The 26,701-nt window shown below is 37.3% G+C and overlaps 1 protein-coding gene across 4 annotated transcripts in view; it reads left to right on the top strand.

The window, feature by feature from the left end:
• The first annotated feature begins 5,880 nt into the window (after nucleotides 1-5,880).
• Nucleotides 5,881-26,701, top strand: part of CUL2 (cullin 2) — a 103,773-nt gene continuing 82,952 nt past the window's right edge. Inside the window, exons 1-2 of one of the 4 annotated variants that reach the window (XM_043563520.1) lie at nucleotides 6,153-6,338; nucleotides 6,756-6,912. The gene's annotated coding sequence lies outside the window, so the exon portion shown is untranslated. Of the gene's footprint in view, nucleotides 6,090-6,144; nucleotides 6,339-6,755; nucleotides 6,913-7,356; nucleotides 7,484-26,701 lie in introns of those variants that run through there. The other 3 variants (XM_043563518.1, XM_043563521.1, XM_043563519.1) reach the window with 3 other exon arrangements.

Below are 26,701 nucleotides of genomic sequence, written 5' to 3'. Positions count from 1 at the left end.
TTAAAAGATATACCAAATTTACACATACACTGATTTCCAAGACTATATATTGTAAGTGTTTCACTTTGTTTTATCTTTTTTTACCAGCAAAGTACATCTTTTTGGAAGGAAGTAGTTGGTAACTTTTTTTAGGTTGGTGTGATACATGAATTGTTTTCATAGCATGTTTTTATTAAATAGTAAGCTATTGTGCAATTCTTAGTATAATGGTAGTCTTATTTGTTTCCCACAGAAATCTAGCCAAGTAAACTGTAGGTTAATGATGGTGTGTGTGTTTGCTTACTTGACTCATGTATGGCTACTTATTGGAAAAGGCATTGATGCCCAGCTAAGGCTCTTAACCTTGCTTTGACTTAATACTCTATTTTAGAAATCTGGTTGCATATTCTTGTATAGTTCCTATACAACATTGATGTTAAGCATGCTTAAGCATTTAGGACCCACTCGGCACAAGTTAACACTGTTGACTGACCACCTTCCTTTGTCCAAAGAGTGTCTTTTAGCCCATTTACCCTTTCTGTAAATTAGTTTGCTTCCAGATTTGCCACATTTGATTTGCTCTGCTTTGTCCCTTTCTCCTTAAAAAGGATGGCCTATATTACTTATTTTTGTTATGTTACAAGTTCTCCCAACTTCCCCATTGCATTTATCTGGGTGGATCATGATTCTTGTTCTACGCTTAGTGACACATATATTTTCATACGATCTAACCATTGAGGAAAATGTCACCTCTCCTTCATTCACATATCACATCTTACTAATTGTAATCCATTACTCAGATTCACTCTCTCTTTCCAATTCCTAGAAATTACCTTCTAAATGTACTATCTTAAATCGTGAAAGTTATATTCTTTAAAATGAGCTGTCTTTCAACACAGTTTTGGTCTTTGGTCTTGTTAAATTACCTATCTGAATGTGACTACAAAGAAATATAAAGGATTTACAGGCTTTTTTTTAATAAAAAAATTTTTAATGTTTATATATTTTTGAGAGAGAGAGAGAGACAGAGTGTGAGAAGGGGAGAGGCAGAGAGAGAGGGAGACAAAGAATCCAAAGTAGGCTCCAAGCTTTGAGCCCAAAGTCCTAACTCACAAACCCACTGAGCCACCCAGGCACCCCTCCTTTTTTTTTTTTTTTTGAAAGAGAATACCTTTTTTTCCCCTCTTTAAATAGCTTTCAACCAGAATTGTCTAGGAGAGGCAGAGATATAACCTGTTCATCTGGTTCTACTTTGCATACAGAAAAATCTCATAGGCTCCTAGCTTTTCTGATTAGAAACCTTGTACTTTTTCTTTTTTTAAGTGTACAGTTGTATGAGTTTTTTTCATTGATAGACTTTTAAAAAATTATTTCATATTAAACAGAAATTGAGCAGATAATGGAGAAAGAATTCCTGTATACCCTCTTCTCCACAGCCCGTTTTCCCTGTTAACATCTTACATTATTAGTAGGTATGTTTGTTAAAATTAATGGACCTATTCTGATACACAATAATTAACTAAAATCCATATGATTCTAGGTTCCTTAGATTTTCCCTTATGTATTTTTCTGTTCAAGGATCCTATCCAGAATGCACATTACATTCACTAGTCATGTCTACCCTTGGCTGACAATTTCTCAGACCTATCTTGTTTTTGATAACCTTAACAATTTTGAAGAGTACTTCTCAGGTATCTTACAGAATGCCCCTCTAATGAAATTTGTCTCATGTTTTTCTCATGATTAGATTGGAATTGTGTGTTTTGGGGAGGAAGATCACAGAGGTCAAGTGCCATTCTCATCACATCACTTCAAGGGAACATATTATCAACAATGAGTTATCTTGTTAATGTTGACTTTAATCATCTGGCTATGTGATATTGCTCCACTGTAAAGTTACTCTTTTTATTTTTTGGAAGCAAGTCACTTTTATGGTGCACACCCCCAAGATGGGGAGTCATGCTCCCCTTCCATTTTTTTTATGTTTATTAATTTTTTTTGAGAGAGAGAGAGAGAGAGAGAGAAAGAGAGAGAGACAGTGTGAGTGGGGGAGGAACAGAGAGAGAGGGAGACACAGAATCTGAAGCAGGCTCCAGGCTTTGAGTTGTCAGCACAGAGCCTGATGCAGGGCTCGAACTGATGAACTGCAAGATCATGGACACTTAACCCAGGAGCCCCGATGCTCCCCTTCCTTTAGGTGGAGTATCTACATAATTTATTTGGAATTCTCCTACAGGAGATAAGATTGTTTCTTCTCCCCCATTTATTACTTTATTCTATCATTTATTTATATTAGTATGAATCCATGGTTATTTATTTTATACTTTGGGCTATAATTCACTAATACTTTATTTTCTTTCCCAAATTGTTCTAGTTATGGCCATTGGAAATTCTTTCACTTGGCTCTTGTGCCCTCATACATACTCCAATCAATATGGATGTTTTTATTTTTGAGGACTTCCTTACCTTCTTACACTACAAGATGCTCCAGGCTCATCTTGTGTATTTTCTGCCCCTGTCCTATAGTCAGATATTTTCCCAAAGAGCAGCCTTGCACTTTTATAAGCACAAAGCAGCTTCTTAATCAGCTACTCCAAACATGAAAACTGTTCTTCAATATCTCTCTTTTTTAAAGTTTTATTTATTTTGAGAGAGAGAAAAAGAGAGCAAGTGGGGAAGGGGCAGAGAGAGAGAGAAAGGGAGAGAGAGAATCCCAAGCAGCCCCCATTGTCACTGCAGAGCCCAATATGGGGCTCCATCCCATGAACTGTGAGATCATGATCTGAGCGGAAATTCAGAGTTGGACACTCAACCAACTGAGCGACCCAGGCGCCCTCAATATCTCATTTTTTTGTTTACTAGAAACAAAAGGTGGAAAAACATTTAAAAACTATATAACCAGGAAATGCAAATTCCCAGTGAAGATTCAAGGACAGATGAGTCAGATTTAGTATACAGAATGTAAAAATGAGACAAATTGTTTGAAATCACAAATGTCCAGGAAAAATAAGGGTTTTTTGGGTTTCATGTGTGTAAAGGAAGCTTATAAAGGCAGAAGATGATTCTGGTTGGGCTCCTCAGATAGTAGGTACAAGGAGATTAGGAAATGAACTTGGAAAATTTTTAAAGAGAAGATTATGTATATTCACAAGTGGGAAATGAAATAGACACACTTTTTTTTTACTGATTTATATAATGACATATTAGGATATTCTACATAAAATATTTTTCATTAGTTTTCTTCTTTAAATACTAATTTATAAATTACTGTGCCTAAGAATTATTTAATGGTCTCAGACCAAAATCATAAAGATTTTGAAATGTAAATAACTGACTACTAAAGAGCATATCTATAACAGGATCTGATTTGCATAAATGTATTTAATTATATTCATGGAAAAAATTTTGAGAAATATTTATCAATTTAAACATGGTCATCTTTTTCTGCAATATAGGTAGAGTTTTTTTCTCTCTCTCTCTGCTTTTTTTTTTTTTTACAAAAACACATGTATACTTTAGAAATCAAGAAACAAATAAAAGAATTCAATAAATATTATGTAGGCCAAAACACATTTTTAAATTTTTTAATATTTTTAATTTAAGTATTTATTTATTTATTTATTCAGAGACAGGGTGAGCAGGGGAGAGAGAATCTTAAGCAAGCCCCACCCTTAGCTCCGTCCCACAACCCAGGGGTCATGACCTGAGCTGAAATCAAGAGTCAGATGCTCAAGTGACTGACCCGTACAGGTGCCCTGAAAACACATTTTTAAAGTAATATATGTAATTTCTTCTAAAAATTAAAACGAAGAAAGGATTCATAGATGAACTAAGGTTTGAGGTTAGGTTTGAGGGTAAAGACCAACATTGCTTGAAGTAGTGGGTTGAAGTGTTGGCCAGAAACAATATCTTTTTTTCTGGAATGAAGAAGTAATGTCAATTTAATATTAAAAGGCTTGGATGCTATACTTTTTTTCAAAACGTAACTTCCCTATTATATAGGTTGGATAAGCTATGAAGGGATAAGAGGTTTCTGGAATTTAGAAATAGGGGGTGTTACAATGATAGTGATTCATGTCTGTCACCCTTCATGCTAATTCACTTCCACCTAGGGTTTAAAAGGAAAGTGGCAAGAGCAGGGGCAGTTCATAACTTAGGGCACTGGTTCTCAACTTTTTGGTCTCTGCACCTCTTCACACTCTTAAAAATTATTGAGGATCTCAAAGAGCTTATGTTTATGTGGTTTATATCCAGCAATAGTTACTATGTTAGAATTAACAAGGGAAATTTAAAAACCCTAATTATTAAAAAGTAATAAATGCCTACACATTTCTACATACATCACATATTTTTATGAATAATAACTATATTTTCCAAAATAAAAATTAGAAGAATGGCATGGTTTTACATTTTTGCATATCTCTTTATTTTTTTATTTTGTTAAAAACAATTGTGGGGAGCCTGGGTGGCTCAGTCGGTTAAGCGTCGGACTTCGGCTCAGGTCATGATCTCGCGGTTCCTGAGTTCAAGCCCCGGGCCAGGTTCTGTGCTGACAGCTTAGAGCCTGGAGCCTGTTTCAGATTCTGTGTCTCCCTCTTTCTCTCTGACCCTCCCCCGTTCACGCTCTGTCTCTCTCTGTCCCAAAAATAAATAAAAACGTTAAAAAAAATTAAAAAGAAAACAATTGTAATGTTTATTTTTGAGAGAGAGAGAGAGAGAGAGAGAGGGACAGAGAGAGAGAGAGAGAGAGAGAGAGAGAGAGAGAGAGAAGGGGAGGGGAGGGGCAGAGAGAGAGGGAGACACAGAATCTGAAGCAGGCTCCAGGCTCCGAGCTGTCAGCATAGAGCCTGACAAAGGGCTCAAACCCATGAACCATGAAATCATGACCTGAGCTGAAGTTGGACGCTTAACTGACTGAGCCACCCAGGCGCCCCCGCATATCTCTTTAATATCTGGCTTAATAAAAGTGTTCTCTATGATTCAAGTATATGAAGAAAATAGAAGGCTCTAGGAGGAGAATTTAATGGTCTTTTCAGTTAAGTGTGAATATTCTTCTCTGAGGCTATAGAAACGTTGACAAGTGGTAATTTCTTAGAGGTTATTTGCAATGAAGAATCTGAAATCATATTAAGGAATCTTTTGTACCTTGTTTTTATGTATGTGTACACACAAACACACACATACATATATTTAACTATCTCCATTGGTCTACTTGGAACTTTGAATGTATCCTTTACCTATGCATGATTTTGTTATGTCCTGCGTCGGACATTTGGAAAATATTGGTTCACTGTGTCATGTAGATCTTTCATACGTTGACATATCTTATCTCACAATATCAAAAAGTCACATTTATTAACAGCACCAAAGTCTCATCAGGAAAGTCTTCAAACTCTGTTTACCTCACAAATCAATCTGCCAATTATTTTACCAGCAAAAGATGGGTTTATGTGAGAACAGCAGAGAATTGATATCCTGGACAAGGAAGCAAACAGGATTTTTTAATGGGCCTTAAAGGATTGGCACAGATAGTTTTAAGAAAGAGCGTTGGAAGGGAAAAGGTTTCAGAATTTGGCTATAGACAAAACCTGCTAAAGGAGTATGTCAGAAGGGAAGGTAGTTTTGCTAATACATTTTTGATCATTTGAAAAGATCCCCCATTGTGGGGGTATCAGAATATTCACATAGGTCTGGAAAATACTTCTGTTGAAAATACCTGACTAGTAGTATTGTGACTAGTAGTGCCCAAACTTGGTGGGTCGAGTCTCTTGTGCTCAGCCAACTACGACTGCCTCATTCGCAGGGAGTACCGCAAGGAGTCACTTTGAATGCCGATTTCCGTGGCCTTTCGCAATTGCACTAAACCAGGCTCTCTGCGCTTGCCGTAACGCGGACTCTACCATTGCTTTCTGAGGGGGGAATTGGAGGTAGCGAAAGAAGGAGATCGAAGCGTGTGTGTCGGGGGGAAAAACCGGGCGATCAGGAGGACGGTTGTTTTACGGATCCCGTAACCAGCCCCTCCTACTCCCTTTTCCCCTCTCCCCGCCGCCCCTGTCCCGTCCTGGAGCGGTGGCGGCCTTGAGCTTTGCTGTGTTTGCGCGCAGTGGCAGGTGAGCGTCCGGCGCGCGGTCTCCCCGGGCTTCGCTCCCACCCCCCGTGTCTCCTGGGCCGGTGGCGGCGGCCGGCCGGGGAGGCGGCCTCGGCGCACAGTAATGGCAGCGCTGTGAGCAGGGGAACGCGAGCTGACAGCCGCCGCCGCCGCCGCCGCCCACCTTCCTCGCCGGGGGCTTCGTCCTTCACTCCTTCGGGGTGTCTCCCCCTCCCCTTGTCCCCTGTCCCTTGTCCCGCTTCTGCAGAAGGTAACCCCGCTGAGGGTCGGGGAGCCGGGCTGCAGGCGCCGGGAAACTTCGCTTCCCGGTTAATGGGTGGCGGGGATGGGGCGGAGGAAAGGAGTTGGGGGCGGGGAGGGGGGAGGGGAAAGGGATGAAAGGGGGGCGGCTAGGGAAGATGGTGTCCTGTAAGGGACCCCGGCTCCCCGGAGCGCTGACCCCTAAGCCCGGCCACCCCCTGGACTGGATCCCGGGCCTCCCCTACCCGGCCTTGGCCGCCCCTCCCTCGGCCCCATTTTCTTCCGAAGGAGGGAAGGTGAGAGTGCGTGTACTCTTCTGCTTGTTTACGAGCTCACACGGGTACACAACTCTGTGTTTGGGGGTGTGGGGGGTGGGCATCAGTCTCTTATATCCTTACCACGAGTATTTTCACTTTTGTTTCCGCAGACAGCGAAGATTGATAGCTGTGGGGAGGAGTATCCTATGTGCACGCCAGACCTGTCTCTACAGTTAGGGTCTGGTGAAATAAGATTCTTAGACTCCTCAGAGCATTTACACACTAGGGAGCCTGGACCATTACCTACAACCCCAGAGATACGTTCATGTAAATAAAATATCTCTAAATTGCAGACTGTTATTATTGTTAAATCATCTCCTTTCTCTCGGATATTACTATTACCAGTTGATGGGCAATACCGTAGAAGTTAAAGTTTTGGAGATAAGATATAAACTATTAACATTCACTGTAGGTGTTTTGACTTGACAGTATAAAAATCTTTGAACTAGGTCTGTTCCAAATGTACAAAGCAAAATATGAGAAATAATCACTTTGTTCTGATTGACTACTGACTACCTACTAGAAATTTAAAAACACTCAAAGGGCAATACCCTACCCTTTAGAATCTCACATTCCTAAGACAGACAAATGAACAAATTGGTTATCCTTTGCCTCTTTTGCCCAAATACAGTGTTTGGAAGGCCCTTCCAAAAGAGTCCCAGATGAAATAACAGATGTACAGTGTTTTGAGTTATCCTTTTTTCTTTTCAGATGCTGTTTATAACTTGGGGGAACATTTCTGCAGTGTGCATGCACATAGTGTGTGAAAAATACCTTTTCTATGTATTTGAATGTTCAGATGCATCTGAAATAATCTTACTTCAGTCTCCATCCTCTGGTGATTTTCAGTGTTTTATGACTATTAAGATGGTTTATCCATGTCTTTAATCCTCAACAGTCTAGTCATTAAATTAAATGTTGTGGACCTTCTTTAGAGCCGGTTTTGCCTTTTCACTTAAATATTAAGTATTTCGTTTGTATGTCAAGCATTATCACAGGCATTAGGGGATAGAGCAGTAAGCAAGAAGTGGAGTTTCTGCCCTCCTGGAGCTTCGATTCTGGTGTGGGAGAGAGAGACATAATACATAAGGAATAAAAATAATTTCAGAGAATCATTAAGTACTATGAAGGAAATAGGGAGTTGTGGTATTAAGACTGAGATGCTGTAGTCAGGAAAAAAACCGGTCTTAGGGGACCTTTGACCTGATAACTGAAAAGTCAGAAGGATTTAGCCTTTGGAAGTCTGAGGGGAGAGTATTCCTATCTGAGGGAACAGCACGTGGAAATTCTCAGAGATGATATCAAGCTTGGGGTCAGCAAACTGAAAGAAGCTCAGTGAAGGTGGACCCTAGTGGAGAATAAGAGGTTAGGTCATAGCCAGGGGCCAGATCTTGTGAGGTCTTATTGTGCAAAGGAGTTTGGCCTTTATTCTTAAAGTACATTGAAAAGCTGTTGGAATTTTTGTCAAGATGGAAGTGATTTGCAATATAACTGGAGGAGGAGATTGAATAAAAGGAGAAGAGAAGCAGAGAGACCGAGAGAAGGCTGTGGTAGATTTGAATAGAATAGTGACTGGCGTGTTAGAGACAAGTTACAAAAGATTTTTGAGGTATATTTTGGAGCTAAATGTATTGATTGAACTTGTGGCTTGCATGAGAGTGTAGTTGCTTGGATCAGCAGTGACTCCTGGGTTTTGGGCTTCAGCTGGAGGCTGGTGATGCCATGTATTGAGATGAGAAGGTGGTGAGGGAAACATATGGATAAAGTTGGATTGGACATGTTAAGTAAGACCTGTTAGATGTTCAAGTGAAGGTGAGAACATCTGTATATCCAGATTTGGATATACAAATCTGGAATTTAGTGGAGAGGTTAAGAAGTCATTCATTCAACAAATGTTTTTCAGGCACCAGCTATGGTCCTGGCAGTGGGGATATAGTAGTGCAAAAATAGACAAAAATCGCTGTCTTCACAGGACTTCAATTCTAGTGGGGAGAGAAAGAGATGGGGAGTTATCAGCACTTACTGGTTGGTTTGTTTATGTTTTGAAAAGAAACTACATTCATATGATTCAGAAAATGTTTGGTGGGGTTTAGAGAAATTTTTTCCTATTTCTTGTCTCCCATCATCACCCAGTTTTTTTGGAGCCAAACAGGGTTCGTGTTTTCTTACATATTTTTCCAAAGATATATTTTATGAACATATAGGCAAATATATATATATCCCTCTCCCCACTTTGCCAAAATGTTAGCATACTTCACTTGCTTTGACACCTTGTATTTTTTAGAGTATTAAATAGTATTTAAAAGTTAATGAAACAGGATGAGACCACCTAAGGAAAAAATGTAGAAAGAATTTTAGAAGGCTCTGGAATACTGCAACATTTTGTAAGTTGGTCCCTGCTCTCTGAGTTTTGGACCTACAGATGTGAAGTTGTTTAAAGAGCTGTTACTTTTTGTGAGACTTTTTATAAAAGTTTGCTGTTTCTTTTGTGTTCACTTTATCTTCCTGTTCTCTTTATTGGCTGGAAAATATCTGTGATTGGGAGCAGTGTTTTCCTGTATATACTGTCAATTAAATTCAAGTAAATTAATGACAGGATCAGCCCTGGAATCTTAATATTGTGAAGACTTTTGACTGGCTATTGTTAAGTCTAGGAAAAAGAGGCAGAGATTTGGAATGTTAGGAGATTATAACAAGTTACTGATGTTTAAGATGTATGAGTGAATCCTTTCAGTAATCAGTTAATCACAATATCTGTTCAGAGCAATCTGGCTCTTTGCCTGGGTTTGAATCTTAGTAGTAATGTTTCTATTACATTGCAGATGTTAGTGTAAACCTTGTATTACTATCTTTAAGAATATGTAGAGTTGGGGCGCCTGGGTGGCTCAGTCGGTTAAGCATCCGACTTTGGCTCAGGTCATGATCTCACGGTCTGTGAGTTCGAGCCCCGCATCAGGCTCTGTGCTGACAGCTCAGAGCCTGGACCTGCTTCAGATTCTGTGTGTGTGTGTCTCTCTCTCTCTCTCTCTCTCTCTCTGCCTCTTCCCCATTCATGCTCTGTCTCTTTCTGTCTCAAAAATAAATAAACGTTAAAAAAAATTAAAAAAGAATATGTAGAGTCATTCTGTTACTTTTTGTTTAGGAAGGCTTATTGGAGAACACTGCAGTTCTTTTGATTCTTAAAAGTTTTGAGACAATGAGTAGTGTTAAGATCATGATATTGCATCTGTTACACCTTTTGTGGTATGATTGAACTCTGTTGATTGACTTATGTGGAGTTGGGGAGATGGAATATTTTTTATTGAATGTATAACACTTTATATATTGGTTGACATTTTGATTTCCTGTTAGCTGTCTTTAGCTACTTGCTATATAAATTTTAAATTTACCTGTTTTTTTTTTCTGAGATTTTTCTTGATTTAAAAACTTAGTTCAGTTCTATTTTTGTGGTTATTTTTGCTATTCTCTTGTATTCTTTTTGCTAGAGATTAAAGTAAGCCAACTTATTTCTGCGTTGGAGAAATATAATCTTTGATGGAAAATATTTAATGGTCCTTTTTGAAGTATTAGACACTAATTAGTAGGTATAAGACTACCATGTGAAATATATGTAGTGAGTGTGTTAAGCTAACTTAAATTCTGTAAATGTGTAGGTGTTAATGTCCTATTTCAAGGTTTTAGTTATCTAAATGATTTTCATTTATATACTTTATGAATGATGTGACTAATTGTTATTTAATCATGGGATTATAACCTGATTGTGTCTTGTGTCAGAGTTTTTTGATTATTGAGGTTGACAGTTATCATTGTTTCTCTTACCAGCTGTAAGTTTCTTGAAGGCAACATCTCTGGCATCTGTAAATACATAATAAGTATCTATTAATACCTTAAGTCTTGTTTCAATGTAGGTTGCTTTTCTAATAATGAAATGTTGGATTTATGCTGTGTAAATACTTCTTGAATTTCTCAACTTTGTTTTAATTCAGTTGAAGGAGAACATGCATAGAATACTTAAAAATTTTTTTTTGTTAAATTTTGAAACATATACCCTTCGCCCAGGTGCCCTTTATCCAGCTTTCCCTAATGTTAATAACTTATGCAACTAGAGCACAGTGATTAAAGCCAGGAAATCAACATTGGTACAATACTACTAACTACAGACCCTATTTGAATTTCACTAGTTTTTCCAATAGTATCCTTTTTCTGTTTCATAATTCAATTCAGAATCATACATTGCATTTAGTTGTTGTGTTTCCCTAGTCTCATATGATATGATCTTTTCTCAACTTTCATGACTTTCACACTTGTGATGAGTGTGGCCATTTATCTTGTAGAATTGTCTCTCAGTTTGCGTTTGTCTGATATTTCCTTGATTTATTGAAGTTATGCGTGTTTGGCAAAGATACTATAGAAGTAATGTTGAGTCCTGCACATCACAGAGTACAGGATGTCAGTATATCCTATTTGAGATGATGTTAATTCTTATATGGTTGAAGTCGTGTCTGTCATATTTCTCTCCTTGTAGAGTCACTATTTTTCCTTTTGTAATTATAAGATATCTTTGGGAGATTCTTTGAAAATGTGCAGATATCCCTGTTCTCAAACTTTTGCTCAGTCATTTCAGTATTCTTGGTAGATCTTTCCTGAAGCAATTATCATAGTGGTGTTTGCCTGATGGTGATTTTATTTTTCTCATTTCCTTCTATATTTCTTTGTTTGCCTTCTGTATTTATTTTTAAATTTTTGTTTTCAAAAATTTAAAATTTATTTTAAAATTTTGTTTTCCTTTCTACATTTATTTTTAAATTTTTGTTTCCAGCTTGATCCCCCCTCCTTTTTTTTTTTTTTTTAAATTTTAGAGAGTGGGAGAGAGTGCACAAATAGGGAGAGGGGTAGAGGGACACAGAGAGAGAACCTTAAACAGGTTCCATGCTCAGCATGGAGCCCGACATGGGGCTCAATCCTATGACCCTGGGATCATGACCTGAACCGAAATCAAAAGAGTTAGATGCTCAACCAACTGAGCCACCTATGTGTCCCCCTTCTACATTTATTAATTGGAATTCTTCTGTAAAGAAGAACTGCCCCTTCTCTTTATTTAGTAATTTGTTTATATCTGTACTAAGTCATAGATACTTATTTTATTCTGTGGTTTATAATCTAATGCTGTCATTATTTTGTTGCTCAGATTGTTCCAGCTGTGGCCTTCAGGTTGGCTCTTTGTCTTTTTGACATACTTCCATTCTCTTTTTTTTAAGAAAGCACTACTTTTCTGGCACCAAAAATTTTCCAGGTTCATCTTATATTTCTCTGCTGCAGCCCTAGAATCAATCACTTCTCCAAGGAGCTCTGGTTCCTTCTACTGGAGAATGATACTTAGAAACCAAGATCTGGATGCTATGTGTGCTTATTACTGCTGAGGTGTCATTGCTCCTAGGCCCTCCCAGCAGAGCTAGAAATATATTTATGTATACACATTAATCCATGTGTGCACAAACATCCATGTTTATTTCTGTACCTTTTTATTTGTATGTGTGCATGTATGTTGTATTAAAAACCATGAGTTCATACTGATAACTGATTCCAGGTAGACACTGTAGAGTTTTTGTTAGCCATCCCCCTTTTTTATAACTATTTTCTGACATTGAGAAATAGAGCATACTTTTCTTACAGTCCTAATAATCACATAAGTAGTATGAAGTTACCAAAATAATGGATGTGACAAGAAAAAGATCCACAAATAGTCCTGAGCCTGAAGAAACATGTTAAACTATCTGTCAGAGTATTTCTTTTATTTGGTAGAAGTCTATATGAACCAAAAATAATGACACTTTGTCTTCTAAATATTAGAAGTATTCCAAGTATTAGAACTTCTAAATATTGTCTTGATTACATTTAAAATTTTTTGGAGATCACTTTGCACTGAGATTCAGATACTTTCTTTTGCATCAGAACTTTGTTGTCCATATGATCTGGATTTTAAGCATTTATAAGGACAGCATCTTTTTTAGGGGGGCACCTGGGTGGGTCAGTTGGTTAATGTCCAACTCTTGATTTTGGCTCAGGTCATGATCGTGGTTTGTGGGATCGAGCCCCACGTCATGCTGTACACTGATAGCACAGGACCTGCTTGGGATTCTCTCTCTCCCTCTCTCCACCCATCCCTTGCTCACAGCATGCTCTTTCCCTCTGGCTCTCAAAACAAATAAATGAAAAGGACAGTACCTGCTTTTGTATTTTTTTATTGTGGTAAAACACACGTACCAAAATTTCCCATTTTAACCATTTTTAGTGTGTAGTTAGTTCGCTAACAATAATTTTACTCACAATGTCTTCACAACCATCACCACTATGTATTTCCAAAACTTTTTCATTATCCCAAATAGAAACTGCAACCATTGAGCAATAGCTTCCCATTCCCTCCCCTGCCAGCACCTGGTAACCTCTAGTCTACTTTTTGTCTTATGAATGTGCCTCTTTTGGTACCTTATGAGAGGAGGATCATACAGTATTTATTCTTTTGCATCTGGCTTATCTGACTTGACATACTGTTTGGGGGTTCATCCATGTTGTAACATGTATCAGAATTTACTCCTTTTTAATGAATGAATAATACTTCTTTCATGTGTATTGCAATTACTTATCTATTCTTCTGTTAATGGGCACTTGAGTTCTGTCCACCATTTGGCTATTGCGAATAATGCTGCAGTAAATGTTATAACACGAGTATCTTTTCCATTGCCTACTATTCAGTTCCTTTGGATGTGTACCTGGAAGAGCAGTTGATGCTCTTGTATGGTAATTCTGTATTTAGGTTTTTGAGGAGCTGTTTAAATGTTTTCCATGGTGGCTGCACCATTTTACATTCCTACCAGTATTGCACAAGGATTCCAATTTCTCCACATCCTTTCCAACATTAGTTATTTTTCATTTTTGGCTTGTTTTCTTGTTGTGATAATAGACATCATGTGAAGTGGTATCTTACTGTACTTTGGATTTACATTTCCCTAGTGACTTGTGATGTTGAACATCTTTTCATGTGCTTGTTGGGCATTTGTGTATGTTTGGAGAAACATCCAGGTTCTGTGCCCTTTTAAAAATTTGTTGTTGGCGCAGTCGGTTAAGCGGCCGACTTCAGCCAGGTCACGATCTCGCGGTCCGTGAGTTCGAGCCCCGCGTCGGGCTCTGGGCTGATGGCTCAGAGCCCGGAGCCTGTTTCCGATTCTGTGTCTCCCTCTCTCTCTGCCCCTCCCCTGTTCATGCTCTGTCTCTCTCTGTCCCAAAAATAAATAAACGTTAAAAAAAAAAATTTTTTTTTAAATAAAAAAAAAAAAATTTGTTGTTGTTAAGGTGTTCTTTTATATACTCTGGATGTTAATCTCTTATCAGACATATAAGATGTAGATATTTTTTCTCATTTTGTGGATTCTTTTCACTCTCTTGATAGTGTCCTCTGGTGCATAAAGTTAAATTTTGATGAGGACCAGTTTATGTTTTGTTTGTGTTTTTGGCATCATATACGAGAAATCATTGCTAAATCCAGTGTCACAAAGCTTTTCCCCTGTGTGTTCTTCTATGAGTTTTTGTTTTTTTGTGTGTTTTTGTTTTTTGAGAGAGGTAGTGAGCAAGAGAGAGGCAGAAGGAGAGAGAATCTTAGGCAGGCTCCATGCTTGGTGCCTGACACAAGGCTTGTATGTGACCGTGAGGTCATGACCTGAGCCCAAATCAGGAATCTGACGCTTAACTGACTGAGCCACCCAGGCACTCCTGAGTTTTTGTTTTTGTTAAGTATGGATTTTTTAAAAATAAAATTTTTAAATGTTTTTTTATTTTTGAGAGAGAGAGAGACAGAGCATGAGCGGGGTAGGGGCAGAGAGAGAGGGAGACACAGAATCCGAAGCAGGCTCCAGGCTCCGAGCTGTCAGCACAGAGCCCGATGTGGGGCTTGAACCCACAGACCATGAGATCATGACCTGAGCCAAAGTTGGATGCTTAACTGACTGAGCCACCCAGACACCCCTACTCCTGAGTTTTTTGTTTTTATATTTTTATATTTTATTTTATATTTTAAATATTAAATATTAATTTATATTTATTATATTTATTATATATTATATCTATTATATTTTATATATTTTATATTCATCTTTTAAGTATATGTCTTTCATCTTTAAAAAAATTTTTTTAATGCTTTTAATTATTTTTGAGGGAGAGAGAGAGAGACAGAGCATGAATGGGGGAAGGGCAGAGAGAGAGGGAGACACAGAATCTGAAGCAGGTTCCAGGCTCCGAGCTGTCAGCACAGAGCCTGACACAGGGCTTGAACTCACGGACCGGGAGACCATGACCTCAGCTGAAGTCAGACGCTTAACTGACTGAGCCACCCAGGCGCCCCTGTTTTTCTTCCATCTTGAGTTAAGTTTTGCATATAATGTAAGTAAGGACAGGGTATTTTGTACGGATTTTCTGTAGATGGCTTTATGTTGGCACTTAGAGATCTCCAAACTTTGACTAGAGCTTGGAAGTTAAATTTTAGAGGGCTAAAAAAAGCAGTTATGAAGAAGATAATTGAGGATTATGGAAATTGGCATTATGATGAAAGGAATTGTATTTTTTCCTATCTGAAACCTGTAAACATTAAAATGAACTGCTTATGAGAAAAGTAGAATGAAAGAAAGTCTTTAATTGATAGTTTGGGAATAAAGTATGAGAAAGAGTAAAGGCATAAAGATCTCAGCAGTGATACAGTTTTGGTCTTCATTAGATTCAAAAGCATGGATGGAAAATTTAAATTACAGAAAAGAGTAAAAAATAATACTACCTGAACTTAGCATTGTCCAGCAAACTTGAAATGTATTTATAAATATTGCCTTGTTATACTGTTTTTATGTTATTTAAAAAGTTTTTTAATGTTTGTTTATTTTTGAGAGAGAGAGAGAGAGAGAGAGAGAGAGAGAGAGAGAGAGAATATGAGTGGGGGAGAGGCAGACAGCCAGGGAGATGCAGAATCCGAAGCAGGCTTCAGGCTCTGAGCTGTCAGCACAGAGCCTGATGCGGGTCTCGGACTCATGAACTGCAAGAGCATGACCTGAGCCAAAGTCAGATGCTTAATTGACTCAGCCACCCAAGTGCCCCTATACTGTTTTTATGTTGTGCGGATGGAAAAAATGAAATAGTAACTAGTCTAGGATCACATTGCCATTGACAGAATAGTTTCTTGATTGACACCCTTTAATTTTTTTTTTTTTTTTTAGATGTTTGTTTATTTTTCCGAGAGAGGGAGAGAAACAGTGACAAAGTCTCAAGCAGGCTCTGACATGGGACTCGATCTCACGAACCATGAGATCATGACCTGAGCCAAAATCAAAACTCGGCTGCTTAACTGACTGAGCCACCCAGGCACCCCCACACCCTTTCATTTTTGAGTCTAGTATTTTCCTTCCTTCCTTTCCTTCTTTCTTTCTCATGTTTTGTTTGTTTTTTAAAGTAAACTCTACTCTCAGTGTGGGGCTCAACCCACAAGAGTCAACCCTGAGATCAAGAGTCATATGCTGTACCAACTGAGCCACCCAGGAGCCCCTCTTATGTTTTGACATCTAGCAGAAACTTCCTCCACCACTGAGGCATTTGACTTTTTAGGTGCTACTTGCCTTCTTGTAGAAGGCTTAACTATCATCCATCCACTTGCTCTGAGCCAACTGTAGTTTCTAATAATAGCCATTTTGGGTTATTCTGAGGAATTAGATAATGTATAAAATGTATACAGCATCGTTTCTGGAACATATGCAGTCAATAAAGGTTTGCTATTATTATTGTTATTAACAACCCTGTAGTTAGGTGTTACGATGGTGGTGAAGAATGGGCAAAGTACATCCTGCTTAGTGTCTCCCTATGGGAAAATTGGTGTCATTATGGTGTCATTTATTTTTACAACTTGCTATGTTGGATTGTCTTTATTCTTTTACCTTAAGGGACACTTAAGTGAAAGAATGGGATGGTAAGAGGTTGTGTTGTTCAAGCTGTGTTGGGGATTTTAAACAGGAGGTGGTGGTCAGCAAAGCTGATGTGTATCTGCCATAGCTGTATCACCTTTTCTTTCTTTTTTTGTTTTAAGTTTATTTATTTTCGAGGGGGGAGGGGCAGAGAGAGAGGAGAGAGAGAGGAGAGAGAGAGACTCCCAAGCAGACTCTGCGCTTATAGCCCATCTCATGAACTGTGAGATCATGACCTAAGCCTAAATTAAGAGGTGGATGCTCAACTGAGACACCCAAGCGCCCCTGTATCACTTTTTTCTTATTCTCCCATGTCTGTGTCTTCTATAGCTGTGCCAGAACTTAAGTGGGAATTAATATACAGGAGCTTGCAAGTACATTAATTTGTCTGGAAAAAAGGACCAGTTGAGAAATAGTGATAAATGAAGTTGGAGAGAATTGGAAGGTGAAGCAAGGACTCTGAATTTTAGTACAGCCAATAATAAACCAGTAGCAACTGTTCAGAATGTGATTCCCCTCCTCCATAAAAGTCATGTAACCCATAACAAACAAAAAACTCGGCTAAAGCAAATTACTATTAATCCTTGTATTTGTGAAAAAAACTTAAGTCCAATATTTTAAAATAGATATGATTTATCTTTCAAAAGAATAGGATAACAAATACTGCAAGTCTTTGGGTAGTGTAAAGACAGGGTGATTAGGGTAATCCTTTTCAATGTTTGGGTAGGAGATCAGGCCTAGGAAAAATTGTGCTCTGGATGTTGCAATTATTTGTGAAAAGGCTGGCTGGTAATGGCTTTGTCTAGTATGCATGCCAGTTTGAGCTTGCCTACCCATGAGGGAGTTAGATTCACATTCTGTAACTCATTTGAGATAGGTATATGAGAATGTTTTTGTTTTTTCTTTTAAGGCTGGTTGATGTCTTAAAGTCCTTGCCTAAATTATTAAGAAAAGAAAAAAGTGAGAAAGCAAGTAAAAAGGACATTAAACTTCATGCTGATAAGAGCGATGTGAAAACTTGAAAAAAAGTACAGTCTATACTGACTTGCGGGAGAATTTCAAGTTCATTGAGGAAAGAAGGGTCTTTAATTCTGGTCAGGTGGATTTACTTTGGAAGCACTTGCCTTCTATAACTTATTTATTATAGCATAAATATATCCCTTTCTCCCCACTGTCCTCCTCCTTTTTTTTTTTTTTATTTGAGACTTATGGGTTTTCTTCCTACAGTCTACATTTTGCCAACCAAGATTGATGAGAGACTACTGTATTTCTCTTTATTATTTTTCCCCCACTTCCTCCTCCTTTTTTTTTTTTTTTTTTTTTTTTGAACATACAGAAATGACTGTTGTAGAGTACTTAGAGCTCTGTGGATCAAATCTTATTGCAACAAAAAGCATTGTACGGCATGTCTCCAAACAATAAAGATATCTCTTCACTCTATCTAATGGCTCTCTCATTTGAATAGAGTAAGAAGAAATTGTTTAGATGAATCTTGGAGCTTATTTTTAAATGAAACAACAGTAGTGTTTTTAGTCAGTGTGTAGTAGAGGTAGCATTTCTTATGGAAATGGAAAATATTCCAAAGTTAATAATGCTCTGTATTAGGCTTTAAAGTATTTTCTTTCAATTTATATTAATTATAATTAGTTCTATTCTAATTATATTAATTCAAATATAACCTGCTGTAAGCCCGCTAAATGTCATTTAAAAAACTAATTATGGGGACGCGAGGGTGTCTCAGTCTGTTAAGCTTTTGACTTCAGCTCAGGTCATGATCTCACTGTTAGTGGGTTCGTGCCCCTCATTGGGCTCTGTGCTGAGAGTTCAGAGCCTGTAACCTGCTTTGGGTTCTGTGTCTCCATCTCTCTGCCCCTCCCCCATTCTTGCTCTGTCTCTCTCTGTCTCTCTCTCAAAAATAAACATTAAAAACTTAAAAACAAATTATGGGAACGTCTGGGTGCCTCAGTTGGTTAAGAATCTGACTCTTGATCTGAGCTCATGTGTTGATACGTTGTGAGTTCAAGCCCCACATTGGGTTCTACACTGAGCGTAAAGCTTACCAAAAAAAAATTATATGGTATATTGACTTAACTGAAATTAATTTAGGCCCCAGTATTATATCTTATTGGTAATTTTTGGAATAGTCAAATTTTTGTCTGTATTTCAATACTGAAATAAAAAGTCATCATTTGGTAGTTTTGTTTTTTACTAAAAAGAGAACCATAATATTAAGTGTTTAGCTATTTACATTATTGATGAATCCTACTTTTGGAAGTCAGCTGAAATGTGGCACACTAAAGCATTTATCAATAGTTAAGCTACAGTCACCTTCATCAAGATGTTAAACATGGTTATACATTTTACTAAAATAGTTTATACTTCAAATAAAATATTTATCCAGTTATGTACCAACCTCAGTTCTATACTTAAAATTCAATGTTTTGAGATTCTGTTAACTGCTTTACCTGCTGAAATGTAATTATCCAAATTAGTTCTTTATACGAAAAATGTCTAAGTGAAGAACAATATTGATTCAAATTAAAATCCATCTGATCTTGGCAAAGTTATATCTTTTTTTAAATTTCTGTTATTATTAGTAAATTTGTTTTTAAAACATTTTTAGGGATAGGAATTTTGTCAGGCTATGTTACCACATCATAGTTTGGGCAGTAACATGTTCTTTTGGAGCTCTCTTTCAGCCTCAGAAACCTAAAACTTACTGGAAAGTTAAGATTCTCAGGAGAAAGGAAAGGCTAGTGACAGGTCACCTTTTAGTGTTCTGAGGAGTGAGGTATGTGTAGTAAGGAGAAAAACTTAAAATTTGAGATTTTAGAACAGTTCTGTCAGAAATCTAGATAGCCTATCTATGTGATTTTCCTGATTATTTCTTTATTCTCTTTATCTTAGGTTGCCTAGCTATTCTCTTAGAACTGGTAACTGATTAAAAAATTTTTGTTTTCAGAATATTAGTAAAATATTTACCAAATTTTCTGGGAAGGATGTCAGAGTATCAAATTAAGACAGCACAGAGTTTTATTTTTTGTTAAACAGTAAAATATTTGATACATACTAAAGATTTTAAGTTAGAGTCTTTGAAGAATTTTAAGCAGAGGGTATGAAATGATAAGATTTGCATTTTATTTTTTTTTTAATTAAAAAAAAATTTTTTTAACGTTTATTTATATTTGAGACAGAGAGAGACAGAGCATGAACGGGGGAGGGTCGGAGAGAGAGGGAGACACAGAATCCGAAACAGGCTCCAGGCTCTGAGCTGTCAGCACAGAGCCTGATGCAGGGCTCGAACTCACAGACCGCGAGATCATGACCTGAGCCGAAGTCGGACGCTCAACCGACTGAGCCACCCAGGTGCCCCAAGATTTGCATTTTAGAAAGCTTACATTGGCCATGATATGTGATATGTACCAAGGCATCAAAAAAGGATATAGGCAGGTCACTTAGGAAACTATGGCAGTAGCCAGGTAAGAGGTGGTGGTTTGGATTAAGGTGTTACCAGTGGGAATGGGAAGAAGCGGATGAATTCAAGAGTGGTTAGAAGATAGAGTTGGAATAACTTATTGATTGGATTGATTTGTAAAGAACAGTAAGAGAGAAATCAAGAATGACTAATAAAATTTCTGGCTTGATGAATTCACTGAATGAGGATGTCATTTACTGAGATGTGGAATATTGCAGAAGAATGGACATCTTGAGTTTGAGGGGTCAAGTTTATGGAAGTGTAATTTACACCTAGAAAAATTTACCCTAAAAAATTCTTTGAATTTTGATAATTTTATATGGTCATGTAACTACCATCATAGTTAATATCACCCCAAAAGTTTCCTATTGCTCTTTTGTAGTCTTTACTGAGCCTTTGACATCAGTGATCTGATGTATGTCTATTTTTGCCTTTCCCAGAATGTCATGTAAAGTGAATCCTACAATAGGTAGTCTAATGAATCTCTTCTTTGGCTTAGCTAATGCTTTTGAGAATCAATCATCTGTTCTCATCCATATATCAGTAATTTGTTCCATTTTTTGCTGAATAGTATACCACAGTGTGGATGCACCACATTTTGTTTTTTCTTTCACCAGTTGATGGACATTTGGGTTGTTCCAGTTTGGGGCAGTTATGAATTAAAGTGCTCTAAAAATTTGTGTTTGGGCTTTTTTATAAATGTCTACCTTTATTTCTAATACTCAGGAATGGGATTACTAGGTCAAATGAAAAGATACATGTTTAAGAGAAGCTGCCTAGTGGTTATTTCATGTTAAATTTCCACTTGCACAAATGAGAGTTTCTGTTGCTCCACATCCTCATCAGCATTTGATTCTGTCAGGTTTTTTGACCCATTCCAATAGGTGTATAGTGGTATCTTGTTGAGGTTTTAATATGCAGTTTTCTAATGACTAATGATGTTGAATTTCTTTTATGTTCTCATTTGCCATCAGTATTTCTGAACTCTTTGGGTCTTTTCGCTATTTGTTAATTAGATTGTATGTGTTCTTATTAATTGAGTTTGAGAGTTCTTTACATAGACTTCTTTGAGAGTTCTGGATACTAGTCGTGCGTGTGTGTGTGTGTGTGTGTGTGTGTATGTGTGTGTGTATCTGTCCTATGCCAGGTATGTCTTAAAATATTTTCTCCCAGGCTGCAGCTTTTCGTTTTCTTTTCATTCATTTTTTTTTTTTCTGTTGAGGTATAATTGCCGTATAACATATTAGTTTCAGGTTTACAACATAATGATTCAATATTTGTATATATTGCCAGATGATCACCACAGTATATCTATTTAACATCAGTTATCATACATAGTTATAAAACATTTTTTTGTTGTGATGAAAACTTTTAAGATTTACTCTCTTAACAACTTTCAGATATGTAACATGGTATTATTAACTGTGGTCTTCATGTTCTACATCATATCCCCAGGACTTGTTTATTTTAATACTGGAAGTTTATACCTTTTGACCACCTTCACCCATTTTGCTCACCCTTCACTCCCCATGTTTGGCAGCCACCAGTCTGTTCTCTGTATATGTGAGTTTGTGTTATTGTTTTGTTCCATAATATCTTAGCATTGTTTTTTCTATTTCTGTGGGAAAAAAATGCCATTGGAATTTTAATAGGGATTGCATCGACTTGGTAGATTGCATTAGATAGTATGGACATTTTAACATGGAGTGTCTTTAGCATGGAATACCTTTTCATTTGTTTTCTTTAGTTTTTCCTTCAGTGTCTTATGGTTTTTAGTGTACAGGTCTTCCACCTCTGATTAAATTTACTCCGAAATATTTTTTTTTTTTTGGTGCAATTGTAAATGGGATTGTTTTCTTCATTTCTATTTCTGATAGTTATTAGTGTATAGAAATAAAACTTTTTTTTTTTTTTTTTTAATTTTAAAGAGGGCACATGAGCTGGGGAGAGAGGGACAGAGGGAGAGAGAGAATCTTAATCAGGCTCCATGCTCAGTGCAGAGCCCAGTGTGGGGCTCAATCCCACGACCCTGGTATCAAGACTCGAGCTGAAATCAAGAGTTGACTGCTCAACTGACTGAGCCACCAGGTGCCCCAATGCAACAGATTTTTATACACTGATTTTGTGTCCTACAACACTACATCGTTGATATGATTCAGGCTTTTTGTGTCCTAACTAGGAAGTCTTTACTTAATCCTTTGTTTACGTTTTAATGTAATGCACCTAAATTGCCCCCAAATTCTCCACCAGAGCTGCCAGCTTCTTTCTGTGTCCAAACATAGCACCCAATGAGAGTGAGGGTGTGGAGGGAAGGGCCCAGGCTAAATATGGCCCAGGAGCCAAATCTTTCCCTCTCCCTGTTTTTCATAAGTAAAGTTTTATTGGCTTACAAACATGCTCATTCATTTACTTGTTTTCTGTGGCTGCTTTTGTGCTGCAGTGGCAGAATTGAGTAGTTGTAACAGAGACTGAATGGTTCTCAAAGTCTACAATATTTACTTTCTACTTTTTTTACAAGAAAAGTTTGTTTGACACCTGAGATAGTCTATTAGTTCCTGCTTCTCCTTTTCTTGGGGATAACACTCCTGGAGCCCTTTATTCTTCTGTGTCTATCTGGACAGATTGTTTTTATTTTTTTATTAAAAAAATTTTTTTTAATGTTCATTTATTTTTGAGAGAGAGGGAAAGAGAGAGGGAGACACAGAATCCAAAGCAGGCTCCAGGCTCTGAGCTGTCAGCACAGAGCCTGACATGGGGCTCGAATTCATGAACCATGACCTGAGCCAAAGTGGGAGGCTTAACCAACTGAGTCACCTAGGTGCCCCTGGGCAGATTGTTTTTAAAATCTGCATAGGTGCTATTCTGAAAAATTCCTGTTCCTTTCTCCTTTGTTAGATCCCTCTCTTTCTGGGATCCCAAGTCTTTTTTTTGTTTGTTTCATTTCCTCCTGATAGAATATATTTTTTATTTTCCTACAAAAAGAGACTGGATGGGAAGTAAATTGATATCACTCTTGATAGAGAATCCTAGGTGGTTAGTTTATTTTCCCTGAGAATTTTGAAAACATTGCTTTATATTACTTTCCAGCTTCCAGCGTTGCTATCAATAAATCTAAAGACTTTCCAACTTAGGGTTTGTTGTAACCTGTTCTTCTTTTCTGAAAACTTTTGGAATCTTTTCTTCATCCCCAGTCTTTTAATATGTCAAAGAGAGGTGCCTCTTGTTTATTTTTAAAACTAAATATTCTGGGTATTGTGTTGATCTTTTTTAGATGGAAAACTCATGTTCTTCATTCTAGGATATTTTTTTCTCTGATGATTGCCTCTCATTCTGATTTTCTTAGATATATACTGATTGCATGTTGGACCACTTAGATTAATATCTTTTTTTTCTTTTTTAAGTATTCTTATTTCTTTTATGTGCTCCCCTACCCCATGTTTATGAAACTATTAATGCTGTTGAGGAGGAGGATTTTTACCTTTTTCCTTTGGAAAATTGCAAATATATACCAAAAAAATAGTAAAATAAACCCTCAGGTACTTGTCACTCATTCTCAACAATTATTAATTCATAAGCAAGCTATTAATTTTGAAGCATATCTCAGAATTTCATTACATTCATACATATTTTGGAATATGACCCTAATAGATAAGGACTTTCATTAAAAAAATTATCATTATAAAGACTATAAAGATTAATTTTTTAAGGTCATCAGATATCCCCTCATTGTCTAAGTTTCCAGGGGTATCATAATTTAATGTAAAAGACCTCAAATCTGCACCCAAACAAAGTCATTCATACTGTGATTGATTAATGTGCTTTTTAGTCTTAGTTAAATTCTCCCTCCATATATCTCTTCCTCTCTCTTTTTCTCTTCTCTCTTACCTGTGTGCATAGTTTATTGAAGAAATCTGATTATCCAGTAGTTTCCTACAATCTGGATTTGCTGACTTGCAGGTTGAAGGTTAGTAATGCTTGAATATATAACATATATAGCATAGAAGGCATTCTGAAGACTGCCTTTATGACCAACTTCATTCTCTTAGTATAATGGTTTTGAGGTTAATCCATTTTGTAACATCTATCAATACTTCTTTTTCTTGTATTGAGGAAGAATGATCCATTTTATGTATATAATGTATTTTATCCGTTTATTGATAGATATTTGAGTTATGAATAATTATGAATTTCTGCCTTTATGAATAATGTTGCTGTGAACATATGTGTACAGGTTTTTGTGTGGCCATGTTTTCTTTTGGATATATATGTAGGAGTGGAATTTCTGGATCATATAACTATAATTATGTAAATAATTTTTGAATTATTTAATATACTATTTTTTTTAAATTTTTTTTAACATTTATTTATTTTTGAGACAGAGAGAGACAGAGCATGAACGGGGGAGGGTTAGAGAGAGGGAGACACAGAATCTGAAACAGGCTCCAGGCTCTGAGCTGTCAGCACAGAGCCTGACGCGGGGCTCGAACTCACGGATCGCGAGATCATGACCTGAGCTGAAGTTGGCCGCTTAACCGACTGAGCCACCCAGGTGCCCCAAATTTACTATTGATAATACATATTAAGAAGTGGTTCTCTGAGAAAATCTAGTCTATAAGTTGTTTTCAAATGCAATGAAAAGTTTACAGATACTATAATTAATACTGATGATGTTATTTGGAAATAAAATGACACATGAATTTTTTTTGTATTTTTTGTTTTTTTATTTGGAGCCTGTGATTTGTTTTTAGGGCTCATAATACTCCTGGGCCTTAGGCATGGTACCTATGTACTGCCTAAGTGTTGCAAATCCTAACATTGCATGAGTGGAACTCAGAAGAAAGCTAAAGTGGTAATGTGACACTTGAACTTTGTGGATACTCAGTGGGACATAATCTGAGTGGGGATGGAAATGGTCCTGGCAGGCTGTCAGGCATAGGACCTTGGTGTGGTCCCTAGTAGAGCACAGGGATGAAGAAGACTCTTGTTTTTATGAGTTACCAGACAGCTTGGAAGATGTAGGAGAATAGTGCAGTGATTGTGGCCCTGTTTCTTTATTTGCTCTATAGTATTCTTACATAAATTCTTAATGAATAAATTATCATGTAAGCAATTCAGATAAAACAAAAGAACTTAGATTTTTTTTAGTTATGTGAGCTTTCTATTGCACAAGCAGAGAATTTAGTAGACAGTTTTAGCATACTTTCAGCTATTGGTTCATTAATTTCTAGTATGTTTCACTAGGCTGGTGTTTTTTTCACCTTGACCTCTGTCTAAGTATGGATTATCACTGCACATGATCCCACTTTACCATAAATCTGTTGGCCTCAGAAGAGAAGTCAATGGCACTATGATTCATTTGAATCAAAACTTGAATGAAGCTAAAAGGCAATCTATGCAACCATTAAAATAATTTACAAGCAGTGGATAGTATGTCCCATTTTTATAAGGGGAGAAAACTGTTATGAAGGGAACATTGACAACTTTTTGATAATACAGTTGGAAAATAGGCCCTACCCTCAGGAAATACTCAGATAATTACAGTTCAGGTTGGTTAATACTCTAATAGAAATAAGCATAGAATTCTCATGTAATACGTAAGATAGGGCACCTAACCTGGTTTAAATGGGCCCAAGAAAGTTTTTTAAAGGCAGATATACTGAACCAAGGCTATATAGTATCAGTAGGAGTTAGGTGAATGGGTAGAAAGAGGGAGGAAGAAAAAGAATTTTAGGTATAGAAAACAAAATGTAAAGGCTGGTTATATGAATCAGCCTGTTGTGTTCAGTGACCTCTAAGCAGAGAGAAATTACTGGGTTGTGATGTTAAGGAAGGGAGTCCCATGAGAAGAGGAACCTGGAGAGAGGCTTTAGTCTAAGGTCAAATCATAGAATCATGTTGTCAACGAGCTTAAACTTAGTGCTATCTATAGTGGGAGACATCAAGCGGCTGTAAGTACAAGAGTAACGTCAACTTTTTGGTTTAGGTAGGTAATTTGTCTTTGAGTGTCAGTTCTGAGATTCTGACCTTGAAGGTCATGAATTTAAATTTTTTTTATGTTTATTTTTGTGAGAGAGAGCACATGCGCATGTGCGTGCGCAAGTGGGGATGGGGCAGAGAGAGAGGGAGACACAGAATCTGAAGCAGGCTCCACATCTGAGCTGTCAGCACAGACCATGAAATCATGACCTGAGCCTAAGTCAGACGCCCAACTCAACTGAGCCACCCAGGTGCCCTGAAGGTCATGAATTTTATTTATTGACCACTGTATATACTCAGAGGCTAGAATGGTACCTGGCAAGTATTTATTCACCAAAGATGCTAGTTAGGCAGTATAGTTGCATATAGCAGTTAAGAGCATGGGATCCAACACAGGTCTGAATCCTCCTGATGCCACCATTAAGTAGTGCTGTGACCTTAAGTGGGTTTCTTAGCCTTAATCACCCTGACTCACTTTTCTTATCTGGAAAATGGAGGAAAGAGTTGGACCTACCTAATCAGATGATTCGGAGAATTGAATGAGTTTATGTAAAGCACTTGGAGTAGTGCTTGGCTCATAGTAAGTACCATATAAATATTAAGTTATTATTTA

This window comes from Prionailurus bengalensis, chromosome B4 (genome assembly GCF_016509475.1).
Source record: "Prionailurus bengalensis isolate Pbe53 chromosome B4, Fcat_Pben_1.1_paternal_pri, whole genome shotgun sequence".
Lineage (NCBI taxonomy): Eukaryota > Metazoa > Chordata > Mammalia > Carnivora > Felidae > Prionailurus > Prionailurus bengalensis.
Note: the sequence above shows the minus strand (reverse complement) of the source record. Positions and strands in the feature narration are given on the sequence as shown.